This window comes from Danio rerio, chromosome 14 (genome assembly GCF_052040795.2).
Source record: "Danio rerio strain M-AB ecotype USA chromosome 14, GRCz13ab, whole genome shotgun sequence".
NCBI classification, from domain to species: Eukaryota; Metazoa; Chordata; class Actinopteri; order Cypriniformes; family Danionidae; genus Danio; species Danio rerio.
Genome location: NC_141034.1, coordinates 21,470,038 through 21,489,728, shown reverse-complemented (window position 1 = coordinate 21,489,728; position 19,691 = coordinate 21,470,038). Strand labels below are relative to the sequence as shown.

The window sequence follows — 19,691 nt, the reverse complement described above, 5'->3', positions numbered from 1 at the left end:
GGTTTACAGAGAATGGTCCAAAAAAGAGAAAATATCCAGTGAGTGGCAGCTCTGTGGGCACACATGTCTTGTTGATGCCAGAGGTCAGAGGAGAATGGCCAGACTGGTTCAAGCTGATAAAAAAGGCAACAGTAACTCAAATAACCACTCGTTACAACTGATATATGCAGAAGAGCATTGCTAAATGCACAACACACCGAACCTAGAGGCGTATGGGCTACAGCAGCAGAAGACCACAATGGGTGCCATTCCTGTCAGGTAAGACTGGGAAACCGAGGCTACAATTCGCACAGGCTCACCAAAATTGGACAATAGAAGATTGGAAAAACATTACCTACAGTCCCAATTTGGCATCCAAAACATGAACGCATGGAGCCATCCTGCCCTGAATCAACGGTTCAAGCTGCTGTTGGTGGTGTAATGGTATGGCACACTTACTTTGGATACATTAGTACCAATTGAGCATCGTGTCAACACCACAGCCTACCTGAGTATTGCTGCTATGCACAGCCATTTATGAGCACAGTGTAACCATCTTCTGGTGTTTACTTCCAGCAGGATAACATGCCATGTCATAAAGTGTGAATCATCTCAGACCGGTTTCTTGAACATGACAATGAGTTCACTGCACCCAAATGGTCTCCACAGTCACCAGAACTCAATCCAGTAGAGCACCTTTGGGATCATGGATGTACAGCTGATGAACCTGCAGCAACTGTGTGAAACTATCATGTCAACATAGACCAAAATATTTCAGGAATATTTCCAGTACCTTGTTAAATCTATGCCATGAAGAATTAAGGCAGGTGTAAAGGAAAAAAGGGGTCCAACTAGTAAGGTGTACCGAATAAAGTGGCTGGTGAGTGTACAGTATTATCACAACATTGACCCAAGCTACATAGACTATTTTATAGGTATAAAAAACAATAAAAACATGTTTTAAACAAACTAAATATCTAAATCATAAAGTATAATAGGTACCACTACAATAAAGTATTACTGGAAAATATATGTGCATTAAATCAAATTAACAGTGGGAAATAGCTATATTGTAGTGTTATGTTTTAGTCAAAAACAAATAATAATAAAAAATAAATAAATAAATAATAAAATAATAATAATAATTAACTTCATTTAATAAAACCGTTAAAGATCTTGATTTAATGCATTATAAGACATTAACTCTTGAATTAAATTCACCTAAGATTTATAAATGCTTTTGGCAGTTGTCATTAATAACATATAATTATAATTAAATTATTGAATATAATGTCTAATCAGGGTGCAATTTATATAGTATATGGAAATAAAACATTACAGCACCCTTTCATTAATTTGAACACCTTTCCTCTATCAAAAGCACATGTGATGAGTAAAACATCTCTGTGGTTCTCTTTACACAGATAAAGGCCATAACTCCAGTTCTTGGTTCAGGACAGCTCATTCTCTGCTTTTATGAACACATCACAGGGGAACACCTACAATTCAGCGGCGGATACCGACTCCTCCACTCCTATGCTGAAACAATGCAGTGCTGACCTATAACTTGTGGGTCCCTCCACTTGATGAATTGTGTCATCCTGGTCCACAGAAGTGCTGACCCGAACACAAGCCGCTCTCAATGATTTCCTGTAGTTGGCAGAACACAGTGAGTGATGAATGAACATCTCTGATCCATCAATCGCAGGGTCTGGACCCGCTCTGTTCAAAGAAATGTAATTTCACTTCTACATGTTTGGCTGAGACCTGCTTTGGTAATTTTTTTTTAAAAAGTAAAGGATTGGATCTCCAAAGGAACCAAGCCACTTAATGTTTTTAGGTTTTACGCTTGCAGAACGTGGATGTAAAAGCTCTTTAACAGCTTTTCTTCATTTTTTTTTTTTTTTAATGCTAGATAAAATGTTTTAAAAGCCTATTCAGAATCATTTCTGTGCTCAATGATTCACTGAACACCAGTGTGACGTTTTCAGTGATTCACTTGTTAAAAGAAAGAACATTTTGTGTAGATAACACCACAAAGCAGTTTTCTTTAGAAATAGAAATGGCAACCTTTTCAATGCTTTTATACTGTATTTTATGTAAAAGCTTCAGAGTAAATGTTGAAAAAAGTGGATTAAAGCTGCATGTACATTTTCCAGGAATGGTCTATTTTACAGTGGAGACATGATGCAAAAAAGGGGCCATCACGGTGTGGCAGTGGGTAGCACAATCGCCTTACAGCAAGAAAGTAGCTGGTTCAAGCCCCACCTGAGTCAGTTGCCATTTCTGTGTTGAGTTTGCATGTTTTCATCGTGTTTGTGTGGGTTTCCTTGGGGTGCTCTAGTTTCCCCCACAGTCAAAATACATGTGGTATAGGTGAATTGAATAAGTTAAATTGGCTGTAGTGTATGTGCGTGAATGTGAGAGTGTATGGGTGTTGTCCCGTGTTAGGTTGTGGCTGGATGGGCATCCGCTGTGTAAAACATATGCTGGATAAGTTGACGGTTCATTATGCTGTGGCGACCCCTGATTAATAAATGGACTAAGCCGAAAAGAAAATTAATTATTGATTCAAAAGACTCACTGGAAAAACTTATTTTTTAATATATTATCATTATGTGTTTACATTTTATTTCACCCTAAATTAGGACTAACATTGTTGATAACATGGTCAAATAGATGCATTCACAACTTTAGTTATATAGCACCTTAATACAACCAGAAGGCTGCCTATAGTGCTTTACAGTAACACAATTATACATTAAAACACATAAAATGGTAAGAACACAACTTGTCACCTTGGAATTATAAGGTTCTATCTGCATTGTGAATGATTTTGAGATATTGAGGTTTAAAGTTTTTGCGTTGCATAGCAAACAGCATGTGTGAAACATTTATTTATTTTTTTTAAATAAAAAGTCTTAAAATGTGAACAACTTATTAATAACATCTCATAATGTATACAAATTGTTATTTAATAAGAATATATTTAAAAACTCAATTTTGACAAAAAATGTCAGATAGAACCGCATTTTGCACCAGTTGTAACCGATGAAGTAAGGTTTGGTTAATTCTAAAATAAAGTGCACTGCGTCCAGATGGGAGTCGATAAAAGCTTGAATAGCTTTCTGTAGATCATGCTGGCTCAGAAATGGCTTGACTTTGGACAGAGATAGGGCTATATATCAGGACTGGTGGGAGGCGGGTATTGTGCCTTAGCGTCCCACCAGTGCTGATATACAGCCATATCGCTCTGCTACGAGTGTGATATTGCTTTTAGACAATGGTTTAATGGCATAATCGTGTCTATAAAAATGAAAATCAAGCACGGAAAGTCTAAAACCCTTTTGTATTAGGAACAACTTTCTTCCTCTATTTATTCACATCTGCAGCTGACGTCAAAAGAGCAGAAGCCGTTACACATTTACCAACGTCACTTTAGAGGATTTGAACGATTCTCTAGCGTAAAATAATTGATTTTGCTTACATTTTAAGATTAGGCTAAATGTGACAAAATGTCATGTTATATGCAATGAGATATCTTCCTACAGTAATAAAGTCTAAAGTATTTATCTGTTGCAATGGGGATATCACAATAATTAACCCTAAAAAAGAAGTGCAATCCCTACCAGATTGCTGCTGTATTTGCAATAAGAAAAAACGCTCAACACATGCGGGCATTTCTTCTTTCTTTCTGCCAAGACAACACACATTCCTGATATGAGAGTCCCATTTCACATTCAATACACACTCATTCATACACATACACTATGGACAATTTAGCTTACCCAATTCACCTATACTACATGTCTTTGGACTGTGGGGAAACTGGAGCACCCGGAGGAAACGCACACGAACACAGGGAGAACATGCAAACTCCACATAGAAATGCTAGCTGACCCAGCCAATGCTCGAACCAGTTGCCTTCTTGCTGAGGTTATTATGCTACCCTCCTTGACGCCATTCTGTCTAATTATTTATGATTTTAAAAATGTATTTCTGAGTGGAACGTAAGCTGATTTCAATGATTTCCTGTAGTTAGCAGAATACTACAGTGATAAATGAATATCTCTGATCCATCAGTTGAAAGGCCTGAAGTATGTCTATTCAAAGACGTGTAATTCCACTTCTCCCACATCTCCATGTTTAGCCAAGTTCTGTCAAGCTGCTTAGCTTCAGTAAAAAAGTAAAGGATTTGATCTCTAAAGGAACTGAACTATTAAAAGTTTTAAGGTTGTACACCGGTACAATGGAATGGGAATGTAAAACCTGGTTTTAATGCTTGTGCAACTCTTTAACAGCTTTTCTCTACTTTTTTAATCATTTGATAAAATGTTTTAAAGGCCTACTCAGAATCTTCCAGAAGTTTTTACTGTTTCACACATAACAGAAAGAACATTTTGAAGATAGGACAGTTGCTTTGTAATTTTCTAAAAAGGAAACCCAGAGATCCTAGGTTTTCTTTGTAAATCAGGAACGGTAACCTTTTCAAAGCCATTATACGTAACTCATCTAAAGACTCCAGTAGGACTTATCGTAGCAGTTGCAGGCATCACTGAAGAAAATGTACATTTGAGCTCTGTTTAAATTGAGCTGGAAAGATCCTACTAAGTAAGTTATGATTTAAAATTAAACTAATGAGTGGCCATATTGACGACACCAACATGTGTTAGCACAATTGAGAAAGAACTTGTTCCGTATCAAAATAAACATTTCTGATTGAACTTTTTCCCCCACAGTGGGACATTTTCATCCTTTTCAGTTCTTAGTGCCACTGAACATGACATTAAGCTTGTGTGTGTGTGTGTGTGTGTGTGTGTGTGTGTGTGTGTGTGTGTGTGTGTGTGTTTAATTTCTCCTATACAAAAATCCAATGTGTTGAATTTTTATATATTTATTTATTTTAATGCAATCATTTTCCTTCGACTTAGTTTCTTTATTCATCAGGGGACGCCACATTGGACTGAACCACCAACATATCTAGCATATGTTTTACACAGGGGATGCCCTTCCAGCTGCAACCCAGTATTGTGAAACACCCATGCACTCTCACAGCCAATTTGGTTTATTTAATTTACCTATACCGCATGTCTTAGTACTGTGGGGGAAACCCATGTGAACACGGGGAGAATATGCACACTCTACACAGAAATGCCAAGTGACCCAGCTGGGACTCGAAACAGCAACCTTTTGAGGTGACAGTGCTATCCACTGAAACACTGTGTCACCCATTTTTAATTTATTGGAACCAAAATAAGATATCAGTCAATAAAATGTTTCAGTGATGGTTGTTAAATATTATAATCTTGATTTCTAATACTGAATGTATTGCAAAAGTACCAGCAGCAATCTGCAAAAGTGCAACTGAGATGCTAATCCAATCCACTGTTTTGTATTGATTTCAAAACAATCCAAAGTCGATTACTTATAACCTCGCTCTATTTTTTGAATGTGGAATCTTTGATTGCAGTTTCAGTTTGACTGCTGTTTTCCAAGTAGTTATACTGTATTTTATGCCAACTGGCAATCCAGATTGTTTATATATCATTGGGTAAACTCGCTGTGGGTGGGATCACACATACCCAAACAAAAACAAACATCCTGACATACAAGGCACAATTCAGAGGAGAATAATTGGCTGTAGCAGCATTTTGATTTGTTTTTGATTTGACTGAAAATCTGGGTTATTATTACACATATTATACAGTAGCTTTTCAATACGTTTAGCCAACAAGTTGTTGAGAATGCACATTCAGCAGCCACCGGAAGTCAGTGAGTATAATATGCACTCTCAGAAGTATAGGCACATATTTGCACCTAAAGGGTCCTTATACTGGTACCTCATGTACATAACCATTTCTAAAAAAATAAATAAATAAAGAGGTGCACATTTGTAGTTTTTAGGTACTGTCATGTACCATTGAGGTATATAGAAACATGTATTTTTTGAAAGTACAGCTCCAATGCCAAGTTCCCGTGACTGTATTGGGTCAAGTTAAATGCCTGGGTGAACCATTCCTTTAATACGATGGCTAAGAAAGATTAACGTAACGTGGTGCATTTTAAGAAAACATGCAATTACAAAAAAAAGAAAATAAATAAATAAATAAATACCAGCAAATTGAGAAGATCTTCATCTGTTTGACAGCACATTGGGATAAGGAGGCTGAGGCTTTGTTTGTATCCATGTGCAGAAGTTTAATAAAGGGGTTAGGCAGAGACATCAACGAATAAACAGGCGGAGAGTCGGCAGCATGCAGTCTAATCCAAACAACAAACACAGGGGCAAATCCAGACGACGTAGTAAAAGTGCAGGCAGAAGTTTAGTATCACAACAAACAGTCCAAAACAGATCAAGAGGGCAAAGACAGAGAACGTACTTGATCAAGGCAGGCAGGGTCATACATAGGATAGCAGTCATGAAACTCACTTGAAACAACACTTGGTAAGCCAGGTAAACTGGCAACACTTCGCAAGGAAGCATGGCCTGAGCACTCACTGAAATACAGCACAAACAGGAAGTAGCTGCAGAGGGGGCGGAGCTGAGTCAGTAGTCGGGCGTGGGCTCCCTCTGCTGGCGTGGCATTACAAACATGGGCTGGAAACATTAAAAAAAAAAAAAAACGTGCAGCATTTTCACACAATGCAAACAAATGTTTAAAAAACAATTTAGTTTAGACCTTAAAACATGACGGACCCAGCTATTTGGATTATGGTTATTTATGCTAATAAATACTAAAGACAAGGGAATCTAGATATTAAAATTAACAAACACAAAACTCACCTTTTAAAGGTCACCTCCGACTTTTTTGCGTCACCTACATCTTAATTTTTGGGTCCCCTTCAAACATTTCCGTTGTGTTCTGTTATTTTTGTGTTATGAGAAAATGCAGTACGTTTTCATAAATTGTTTGCAAAGTGAGAAAAGGCATCATGTTTTATTAATTTGTTTGCTTTGTGGAAAAATGCAGCACATTTTTAAAATGTGTATACAGTGTGAGGATATGCAGCATGTGTGCTGTCAAAGGGATGCATATCTTTTCTTAATTTGCTGTTAATATTTTATTTTTATTTTTTTGTAATTGCATGTGTTTTCTTAAATTTTAGAGCCACCATACCACACATAAAACAAAAAATAAATAAATAAAATCTCCAAGTGGCCTCTAATTTGGACAAATATAAGTTTATATAACTACATTTAAATAGCTAAAAACATTATTTTTAAATTGGTCAAACAGTTGAGCAAACAAACAAACAAGCTAACAAACCAAGCGGCAACATCTTACTCTTCCTTGTGAAGCCAATATGGAAGTAACTAAAACTGAAATTCATTGACTCGCCTTTGGGGGCCGACTCCAGGAACGCCAGATGTTCACTGACTGCAATGCTAAATTGGCCAATTTTACAGCTGATAAAAAACATGTTTACAGCCTGGTACAAAAGATGGATTTGGTACATATAGCTTATATTACCCTTCATGACAGCTGTGAGGGGTGATATTTTTTTTTTTTTTATAACTTATCCGTTTCGTTATTATTAAGTTTATTAAGTTAATTAAGGGGGTAAATAATTAAGGGTGTGGTCACTTGAGTGACAGCTAGGTCTCGCTGGTCGCCATCACTTCACCTCAGCTGATTCTGGCTGATTAGCCACTGAACTCGGCATACACCTTGTATTTTTTGTTTTGTTTTATGTGGCTTTACATAGGCAATTGCCTTTTGGAATTATTTCCTGCAATTATCAGAAGAAAAAAAAATGGCATGCAGTGTGCTTACAAACCATTCAAGTTGCCTCCATTTCCCAGGTGAGTATGATATACTTATGTACGATCTTTATAAATGTATTTGTTTTATTTTAGATAATTTAGCATTTATAATTTTCTAAAGGACTCCAGAATCTGAAAGACTGATGAGCTGTAGGCTATAGAACAGTCATCTGAAACGTCATACAGTTTTGTGCCTGAAAAGAAAAGTCTGTCTTAGCAAAATACATGCAGGTGTCTGTGACTCCGCTTACACTCTGCCTCTTTGGTCTTATTTGGTAAAAGTGCAATGAGACACGAACAAAATGGCTACAATTGACCATACCTACTTTTAGCTTCATTTGAGCTCTTTAGAAACCTTTGGGTGACGTCATGAATACTATGCCCAACACAAAAAATAAACTCTACAATGTTAACCTGATTCATCCACCTAAATTCAACGACAACAAAGGATATATAAATCTAATATCTAACGATTAGATGTTATTTGATTGCACATGTTGCTTCACAAATGACTAAATGAACACTCATTTCTGTCTAGTTTTATGTCTGCTCTACATTACTTGTGTGCTCAACAGTCATAATGCTAGCCTAATCAAAACATATTTTCGTCTGACACAGTTCTTGAATTAACACACCTGTAAAACAAAAAAGTCAATAACAAATGGCTGTCTCTTTATAGACCTTTTTTTTTGCAGTTGACTAGTGCGCAGTGTTGTAACCGTTACTTTGCAACATTGATTTAAAAGCATTTAACAACACTGATCTGAATCCTATCAAATGCCCTATAACCACTAACTCTCATTTCAATTAGTAAGGCAATAAAAGAAGAATCAAGCTTTGGTGTGTGCCTTTTTAGGAAGATCGTGCCAGTGAAACAACGGGGGCCTCTGGATGGATTAGATGGATTAGATGTCTGTGTGATTGAGAAGGCTGTTAAGCGGTTATAATATCCTCCTCAATTACATGGGCCACCAGATGCCAACTGCTTTATTCTCAAAGGATACTATTTTTCGATCTCATACCGTTTACATGCAGAATAAAGTGGCAAATTAACCTATTTTACACAACTCTGCTTCAGGTAAATGCGAATGTAACAAAGACGGAGCATTCATTACGCAAGGAATGCAAAGAAAACAGAAAGAGAGTATGCTTGTTAGTGCTGTGCTTTATGGATTGTGACTTTACAGCACAGAGCAGTATAAAGTGTACTTCACCCAGATTCTAATTGAGGAACAACTAACAGGACTATATAAATGCAAGAGTCCTTTTTTATTATAGTCTGTTCTCCTCTACGGGTAATGGGAGTGAGATATCATTGCCTCTTTCACAGCCCTTCCCTTTCAAAATGCTAACTATTTCATCTACTTAATCAGCCAATATTCTCTCGCTCTCTCAGCTTTGTGGCCGAACGAAGACTGAATCATCAGCTCTGTCTTTTCAGCGGGTTTATGAGGGATCTGAGAATGGTAAATCTCACAACTTTCTGCGTCTTTGGGTAATTGATTGTTGGAAAGGGCTGAGTGCCACTTTTATTACCTTTGAGATTGAAAGAGTACTCTAAAACTATGGGCGAGTGCTGAACAGCAAACAGTGTTATAAAATACCCTGCTGGACAGACAATTAACTAGTCGGGCAAGAGGGAGAGTATCTATTCCCTTCCAAATAACTGTAAATACAAATATCTTGACTGAAGCAAGAAGTAATATTGAACACACGTTGACTTTTTTCAGTGTACAGGATTACAGAGCTGTTCAAACAGAGTTGTGCTTCATTCAAAATTGTCTTCAAGTAAATATGAAGACATCATTTGTGTATTTATTTAACATTTCTCAGCTTCGCTGATTAATCTGCCATCTGTTCTGGGTAGTCTCTTATATCCACATTTAAAAATATTTATACTACAGGGATATTGAATGTGACTCATGTGTGCACTAGCTTTCAAGGAAAACACACATATTTAATAAAGCAAAAATGCTAAATTGTTACTAGGGGTCTAATATGTGCCAAGAATTGTTGCACATACCATTTCACCACCAGAAGCCTGATCCATTGATAGAAGGCGGATGGATCCATACTTTCATGCTGTTTATTCCAAATTCTGACTCTATCAGCTGAAGGTACAGTACGTAGCAGTAATTATTGAAACTTCTCAGATCAAACAACTGTTTCCAAACTTATAGTTTCTTGTTTCATGTAGCCATAGTTTCTTGTTGTCAGCTGACAAGAGTGTCAATTGATGTGTTCTTCTTTTGCTGCTGTTGCTCATCTGCTTCAAGGTTGCACATGTGCTTTCAATATGCTCTTGCACTTGAAAATGCTTGTTTTTTGCAGGTCAAAGACACTAGAGGGTATTGATGACAGATAAATCAGAAAAATGTTAATAATAATAATAATAGTAATAATAATAATTATTATTATTATTATTATTATTATTAATAAATACTTATTAATTTAATGGTAAATGACATCTTATGTGACTTAAATCACAGTCATGCAGAGAGTTTACATTCAGCAGATCATCTTCACCATGTACTGATTACATAATAAAAAGTGCTGTGTTTATGATTAGGCGATATATAGATATATTTTTATATTATATTTATTTATATTTAGATTATCATGAGGCTGACATATTGCTGCATTCAAGCAGTCATAGGACGTTTCTAGTTAGGAGTTGTCAAAATAACCCATAATAACAACACCCCATGCGTTCACGTCAATTTTGTCAGCTCAAGATGGCATTGCGTCTGATTTTGTAGGCACATTTATATAAAAGTTTGACAGGATGAATAAAAATATGAAAAAAATAAATAAATAATAAACTACTTAAGAAACTACTTTCTTCTGCCAAAAATGTAATAGAACTAGTATTTGAAATATTCCCTTGCATAATGTAGAGTATTGCGATGACTTATTGATGACAAAACAGATTATCTTTCTCACAGATCAAAATTATAAGGCTGAACAATATGAAACTACTTCAGGATCTAAACAGTTCTCTTGTATTTCTATGCTGCATGCAGGTATTTACTAACATTTAACCCCCAAAAAGCTAAACAAAACAAACATGACAACATTACTACAGTATATAATTAGCAATATAAAAAAAAGATAGATTGCGAGTGTGATTTATCTGTTCTATAATAAATTGTATTGCTGTGGGAAATTGTTTACTCCCTTAAAGACTGATTATTAAACAGTGTCTGTTGCAATATGACAATTACACTTGCATTGCTTTAATGCTGTGGACTGTAAGCATTTTTTATGAAATATTACTTCAATTTATAACAAAAGTAATTTATTATAATATATAACAAACAACCATGGGGATCGCTTGGTTATTTTTTTATAAAACGTAATACAGTGGTTTCAGTATCAAAGCTAACTGTAACTGTCATACAGTCATGAACAAAATTGTAACAAACTAAAGTGAACTGCAAATCCAATCTGACAGAGATAGAAACAGCATGTTTGGGCTTGCATTACAAAATGGTTGTGTATTTTTTTAATGAATCAAATATGTAATCTAAATTTGTTTGTTTGTTTGCTTATGTATGGATGTATGTATGTATGCATGTATGTCAATTTAAATTAGAAATGTGGCCGTTTTGTAATAATTACAAGCAAATATAGACTTGAGCATAGTGGTTTGTATGCTTACAGAATAATACAAACAGTGAGATTTTTTATTTTATTTATTTTTTTTTTGCTTTATTGTAAACAGACGACTTACAGGCTCATTCACTACTCAAATCGTATACTGGTCTATACTATACAGTAGAATACTGTGATAAGTTTAGTATATAAACCCAGAAAAACTTTTTTAATTGTATTACAATGTATTATTAATTAATTAATTTATAATTGATTTAATTATTATACCCTCAGTGGCTAAGATATATATATATATATATAAAAGCTGTAAAACATACAATTGCAGTGAAATTATTTTATCTGGAGTAAATAACAGATGACTGTGACCAAATGTTGCCCTTTAGATACAGCCTAAAATGACTTACATTTAAAAATATGTATACAGACATCCATCTAACTCCTTAAGTAACAATCAGAGGATTGCTCTCGGCGGGCAATGGGAGGCTGAATGCCCACTGACATGATGGAAGTCTCATTTCTAAAATCATTGAAAGTTTGCAAACAGGCACTATCCTTATAAATAAACCACATATTGCAATATAAACAACTAAATGTTCACCTAAACATGTCTTAAAATATATTAAGTGGTCTTACAGATGCAGGATTTGTCAAACTAGTGAGTTTAGTCTTCAGATTGGCACTTGCTGCCGCAAAATGTTATACACAGGTGAAGGAGCTAGAGCAGTCCTGATACTAGCAGACTAGTGCACAAATATCAACCAATGAGATTCAAGAAAAATAAATAACTGCCATATAAAATAAGATCTATAATATAATACTGTATTATACATTTACTGGCCACTTTATAAGGTACCTCTACCGGATTGGACTCCCTTTTGCCTTCTTAACTGCCTTAATGCTTTGTGGCATAGATTCAACAAGGTACTGGGAATATTTCTCAGAGATCTTGGTCCATAATAGGTCCATAAAGGGATGGACATGTTCAGCAACAATACTCATGTGGGCTGTGACATTGACACGGTGCTCAATTGGGACTGATGGGCCAATTGGTACTATTCTGCCACGAAAATATCCCTCACACCCTTACACCACCACTACCAGCCTGGACCATTGAAACAAGGCAGGATGGATCCATGCTTTCATGTTAGTGATGCCAATTTCTGACCCTACCATATGAATGTTGCAGCAGAAATCAAGACTCATCAGACCAGGCAACGTTTTTCCAATCTTATGTTGACTAGTTTTGGTGAGACTGTGCAAATTGTAGCCTCACCATTAAATCATCACCATCATCATCGTTGTTAACAAGTGGTTATTTGAGATACTGTTGCCTTTCTATCAACTCGAACCAGTCAGGCCAATCACCTCGCATTTGCGCCTACAGAACTGCCACTTACTCAATATTTTCTGGTTATTTGGCTGATAAGAAATTTGCGTTAACAAACAATTGGACAGGTGTACCCAGAAAGTAGCCAACAAGTGTAGATCAGTGATTTTGAAATGTTTCTTACTGACTTCCACTCTTATTTACCCCTTGCTTAGAAACTCTGAGGTTAAAAGGTTAAAAGGGTTAAAAGGTCATTGTGGTGTTCAGCTCGTAGGATTATCTGACATGACTTTAACACACTATAAGAACCTAGTATATACAGTAAAGATGCGAGTTCAAATAGCTCCAATATGTTCTAAATTATTTCCCAGAGATGGGTTGCAGCTGGAAGGACATCCACTACATAAAACATGTGCTGCATAAGTTGGCGGTTCATTCCAATGTGGTGACCCCAGGTTGATAAAGGACTAAGCCGAAAAGAAAATGAATGAATGAATGAATGAATGTACAAAATTAAACTTGCAGGACAGATTTTATCCTACAAATCATCTAATAAATTTAAAATGTTGCTGTGTGTGTATTTTTTTCTTCTACGTACAGTATGTGGTAGAAAAGGTTGACTGTAAAAGAAAAGATTCTGACAGCACAGATCTTGAGATCTGGCAGATGGTTGTCACACAGGAAAGCTGTCACAATGTCTGTATCTCAGCATCTACAAAGCTTTCACATTTTATTGGAGTTTTAGGAAAATAGTTTGTTTTTCTAACAATGTTTTACTGATTACATTTAGCTGACAAAATGGCTTTAATTGGCTGTTTAATTGCATAATCTATCATGTCAACACAGATGTGAAAACGTGCACTGATTATTAGGAATACAGTGCAAATGTTAGACTTTTTGTGATAAAATTAGTAATGTGTTTCTTCACTTTCAAAAATAAAGTCATGGGGAAAATAAAAAAAAAGTATTTTTTGAGGAAAAAAAGACTGTTTACCCTGATCTGTCACATAGGGTAAACTCAAAACAAAAAGGAGTACCAATAAATGTAGACAAACAATGTAATCCAAAAGAGAGGAACAACCAAAATCATCAAAAACAACCGAGTGCACCAACATCCCTAAAAGAAGAAGATAACATAAAGAAGAAATACATGAAACGCCAAGGCTATATTTACACAGAAGGTTCATAAGGGCAACAAGACACAGGTGAGGACAATCAATGAACTAATCAACCAAGAAAACTATACAGATTAAAACAGGAAACGGATTTGTTCTGACTGAAGGTAAATTGGATCTTATTTCTTCATCTTAGAATAGTGTTCATTACACATGCACTGTCTGCACTTTTAATTTCCAAGTAATTGCATTTGCGTTTTCACACATAACCAATCTATCTGCATGGGTTGCTTTGGTAACAACATTCAAGTGGCCATGTACAGTATGTGACAAGACTTTCAAAACACATGTCATTTTGTTCTCCAAATAGTGCCCTGCTAAAGCTGAATTCTGCACTTCATTGTCTGAGTGATGGGGAGACTGGTATATATTGTAATGTTCCGAGCTGCAGTCTTTGCCTGGACTGTAATTTTATTTGATTACTGTACTTTGGTATTATTTTTGGGCATGTGTACTTTACAATTGAAAGTGAAGGTCTCTGTTTCTGGAGTACATTTCCAATAGGGTGAAAAACTTTTCATTTTATGCTTGTTACATTTATGATTATTTTTAGACATCCTGTTCGATTTGTGCAGTTTTTAAGCTCAATTTTTGGATTTACTATATATTATATCCAAAAAGGTGTATTTCTTGTTTAGAAAGCATGTATAAAGAGGCAATGTCTATAAACTCACCGGCCACTTTGTTAGGTGCACCTTACTACGGCTGAGTTAGACTGTCTTAATCCTTTGTGGCATAGATTCAACAAGGTACTGGAAATAATCCTCAGAGATTTTGGTCCTTATTGACAAGATAGTATCATGCTGTTGCTGCAGATTTGTTGACTGTACATCCAGGATGCAAATTTCTCATTTGACCACATCTCAAAGGTGCTCTATTGGATTGAGTTCTGGTGACTATGGAGACCATTTGAGTACAGTGAACTCATTTTCGTGTTCAAGAAACCAGTCTGAGATGATTCACTTTATTACATGGTATGTTATTCTGCTAAAAGTAGCCATCAGAAGATGGGAACAGTCTGATCATAAAGGGGTGGACATGGTCAGCAACAATTTTCAGGTAGGCTGTGCCGTTAACACAATATTCAATGGTACTAATGGGCCCAAAGTGTGCCAAGAAAATATCACCCAGACCATTACACCACCACAACCAGCCTGAACCCTTGATACAATGCAGGATGGATCCATGCTTTTATGTTGTGGACGTTAAATTTTGAGCCTACCATCCGAATGTCACAGCAGAAATTGATACTCATCAGACCAGGTAACGTTTTTCCCATCTTCAATTGTCAATTTGGTGAGCTTGTGTAAATTGTAGCCTTAGATTCCTGTTTTTAGTTGACAGGAGGGGCATTCAGAGATGCTCTTCTGCATACCTCGTTTGTAGCGAGTGGTTATTTGAGTTACTGTTGCCTTTCTATCAGCCTGAACCAGTCTTACCATACTCTAACCTTTGACATCAACAAGACATTTGTGCCCACAGAAATGCCTCTCACTTAATGTTTTGTCTTTTTCTGACCATTTTCTGTAAACCTAGAGATAAATCCAGTAGATCAGCAGTTTCTGACATACTCAGACAAGCCCGTCTGGCACCAACAACCATGACAGGTTCAAAGTCATTTAAGGCCCGTTTCCACTGAGTGGTACGGTACGGTACGGTTCGGTTTGGTATGCTTTTATGGCCGTTTCCACTGACAAAAAGGCGTACCGAACCAAACCGTACTGTACCACTTTTTCGAGACCCTTTCGAAAGGGTCCCAAACACAAGAAAGGGTACCAAAAGGCGGAGCTATACGCGCAGCTAAACGCTATTGGTTTACAGAATAGATACGTCATTCACTTACAACAAGCCAGAATGTAAACAAAGGACCCGCCATGTTTGAAATACACAGCCAGAGATTACAGTGGAATTATACGTTCAAATATCATCATCCTGATGAACAGCAACACAGATATGGAGTAAAGCAGAATCTACCCTGTGCCTCGCAGTTTCTTTACGAGCCAGTCTGACGCGCGAGTGGTTTCACTTTCTTCCTTGCGCTCGCCGCGCATCTATATCTGAAATAACAAACTTCTTGAGCTGATAATAATAACGCGCACTAGATTATTGACGTGCCTTGGAAACCCGATCTTGTGAGAAGCTGACAAATGCGAGAATGACATATTCAGAAAGAATTTGACAAACGCAAGAGTGGAGGGGACAAAAAGCCGGGAAAAAAGGAACACGTTATTTCTTCAGCAAACGTGAACAAACTCCCTTGTTTTAATTATTATCATCACCTTTTGAACTAATATGAACTGGGAATGATGGAATTACTCTCTTCTCGGTAAAGCCTGATTTATACTTCTGCGTCAAGTGACCGGCGTAACCCACGGCGCATGCAACATGCGTGGCTGTGCATTTATACTTCTGCGCGCTGTCTCTGTCGGTCTGCATTAACACTTCCGAAACGCTAGTGGGCATTGGTGTTAATGTTCCTCTGTGTCGAGTTTCTTCTCTGCTTTTTTGCTTTTCCTGAACACTTCCGGGATGTACAAGTGGCCCAAACTCGCTCATTTTGAGGCAGGAACCGGCGGACGTGCAACAACTTTAACTATGAGGTAAACACAAAACAAAACTTTCCATCCGGAGCTCCTTCACGGGACTCCACACTTGTAAACAATCATTCGCGCGGCTCTCGGTCCCGCCCAGACTCGACAGCGCTACCAAGCCGACCAATCACAGAGCTGACGCTACGCATCGTTGCGACGTGTAGTTAAATTTTTTGAGAGGTGCACGTCAGTGACGGCGATGGCCACGGCGAAGGGCTATGCGTCAGCGCCATAGCATACGCCGACGTTTGACGCAGAAGTATAAATCAGCCTTAAGCCAGTTCATTTTTTTTTGGCTGTGAGGGTCGGTGTCCCTAGCTGCTTGCACTCTCAGCAGTCGCACTTTTTCCATGTATTTATTTATTTGACCATACCCTCACTCTTTTTATTCATTATATTGCTGAAGCTCCACTCTTTTTATTTATTTTCTTGCAGCCCCGTAAGCAAACTGCAACCTGCAGTATGTAACTATCATTCTACCCCAAACAGCAGCACCTTAGTGAAAATACGAATTTGAACGGTTAATTTTAATGAATATTACACCTGCTCAATGAAAATTAGATGATTTACTACATTAATACATTTGACATAACTTGATTAGCAATCTAAAAAGGGGAGAAAAAGATTAAGCCATCAATAGAAAGTAATACTTTGGTTAAAAGAGTCTTGCAGATAACAGTGCAATACTTATGTTTTTATTCCAAATGCACAAGCTCAACAGCGCCATTGTGGTCTAGAGGTCAGCATTTTCCATTACGATGCCGCCGACTCAAGTTTGAACCTCAGCTGAGTAATTAATTATTTATTTTTTATTTTTTTATGTTAAGACATATAATACTGTTTGGGTTACTTATGTATGTGTACATATTTATTTATTTATTTATTTATTCATTTTTTCATTTATTTTTTTATTCATTTATTTATTTATTTATTTATTTATTTAACTACTTTTTTTTTTTTTTTTTTTTTTTGTGACCACCGTTACAAAGGACTGGATATCTATAAAGAATGTTTGTACAAAATGAATATTCAGATATTGCAGGAAAGGACATTGTGATGTTTTAAAGAATGGTGTTAGTGATTTTGCTACCCTTAAATGTAATCATATTGATGAAAAACATTTGAAGTTCTAAAGAAGCTGTTTGTGATAGTGTCAAAAAATTGTGATAGTGTCATTAGAAACTGAATTGGAAATTATGTTGTTTTAATATAGTCAGTCGTGAATTGAGTTGGGCCGATCTAAGGCTTGATACTGCAGGGCTGAAAAGAAGTCCTACTTTGGCCCTGCATGTGATTGACTGATTAGAAATTTTGCATTAACGAGCAGTTAGACAGGTGAACCTACTAAAGGTGCTGGTGAGTGTGTATATGTCATGGTGGCTTGTGAGAAGCACTGTCACCTCACAGCAAAAAGGTTACTGGTTAGAGTCCCAGGATAGGTCAGTTAGCATTTCTGTTTGCATGTCCTCCCCGTGATGACATGGGTATGTGAGTGTGAATGTGAGAGTATTTGGGTCCTTTCCCAGTACTAGGTTACAGCTGGAAGGGCATCTGTGGCGTAAAACATATGATAGATAAAGCTGCGGTCACAGAGTTTGAGCATGTGATATTCTGACGTGTGGCCCTGCGAAAAGGGGTGGGAATAAGGAAGCTTATTAGACATTTATAAAAGCGAGCGATTGCTCCATGTGTTAAATATTTGTCCAGAGAGGTCATGTTTTGATTATCGATTGGTCTCACGCAGTCAAGTGATGTGATTTTGCAGGTCAGAGTTTACCAAGCTTGAACTTTGCAACGCAACAACCTGCGAAACTTGACGCATGACAATCCATTTTCGGTCATTTACATTTACATTTACATGTAAATGTACGGTCTGATCCATTCGCGTGGAAAAGCCCAGTGTGACTGCAGATTAAGTTGCCAGTTCATTCAGCTGTGTCGACCCCTGATGAACAAAAGAATTAAACCAAAGAAAAATGAATGAATGAATAAATAAATAAAGTGAATTAGACTAGATTGCATATATCTGAAAAAAAAAATTCATCTTTTAAGCAAAAATATGTTCCTGCCTAAAGAAGATCTGAAAAAGGCCAAGCTTTCTTTCAATAGTCAAATATCTCAAACCAAACACACACACACACACACACACACACCTACAAAACATCAGTCACGTCCAACAGACAGGCACCACAGTTAAGACAGTAATCTAATGTGCCTCAAGAACACTTGGTTTAGTGCTCAGTAACTGCTTAAAACCACTGGCCAGACTCCTTCCTCTTAAGTGGAATCCAATTGCAGTGCTGCAGTAAGTGCTGCTATTTCTTTGCGACTCTCTAATCGCCTGTGCATTTGCCATTGAAAACAAGTAAAATATCATCATTGATGCTGCTTAGACCTTATAAACAAATCAGATGGCTTTCACTATTGAATTCTTCCGAAACATATTCATTCATTCGGATTGACTGTGTGACATACTGTCCATGGTATTAATAATAGCAACTAGATTATATACTTTAAATATATATGTGTCCTGTGAATGTATTCACAAGCAATAACCTGTATGTGCTTCAATATCTTCATATATCGAAGAGCAATCTTTTTCAAACCTCACTTTTTTCATTGAAGCAAATCATATTCACACCAGAGTTCTGGAAGATCACCAGAGTGCTCATATTCTTCATTACAAATGAAAGCATAATTTATTCTAGGCTTTATTTGAAGGGCATCAAAGTGAGCAAGAAATTGGAAATGAGAGATATGCGTTCAAGGTCAATGTCTGGTCCCCAAGGGAAATTCATATCTGTGGAATTGACAGTGCGTGGACTGTAGACTTAAGGGCAATATACCCCAGTTTTTTTTTTTATTTTTTATTTTTTTTATGTGGTTGTTTGGGTATGTCTAGAGATGTCTGTGCATACATACATATGCTCATAGATTTTTTGGTTGTTCCTGCATGATTGCACCTGCACTCGTTCACTGTTTGGCCTTGAAATAGTAGGCAATTAGAGGGGAAAGCCTCCTCATTCATTGCCCCTTGACAGGAGCTAAAGCTTGTGTTCACTTGCACTCTGAGGTCTAGTGGGAGATGATGAGGTAGAGGATTGAGATTGTTTGGTAGCCAGGAAAAAAAAAAAATCGAAATTCCATTGCACATCTGCAACTCTTTGTGGTTTGTAAACAAACACCTTTCTAAGTCCAAATGCAATATGCTGATATTTACAAGACAATATAAAAGTTAG

At 36.8% G+C, this 19,691-nt stretch overlaps 2 long non-coding RNA genes across 2 annotated transcripts; one reads left to right on the top strand and one right to left on the bottom strand.

The window, feature by feature from the left end:
* On the top strand, nucleotides 1–6,099 carry LOC147833932 (uncharacterized). The gene is made up of 4 exons (XR_015507377.1): nucleotides 1–859; nucleotides 1,404–2,791; nucleotides 2,853–3,486; nucleotides 3,705–6,099. It is a non-coding gene; the product is annotated as an uncharacterized LOC147833932 (long non-coding RNA).
* Nucleotides 1,040–6,453, bottom strand: LOC147833931 (uncharacterized). The gene is made up of 3 exons (XR_015507376.1): nucleotides 6,360–6,453; nucleotides 6,094–6,240; nucleotides 1,040–1,629 (listed from the first exon to the last, which is right to left on the bottom strand). It is a non-coding gene; the product is annotated as an uncharacterized LOC147833931 (long non-coding RNA).
* Nucleotides 6,454–19,691: the final 13,238 nt, after the last annotated feature.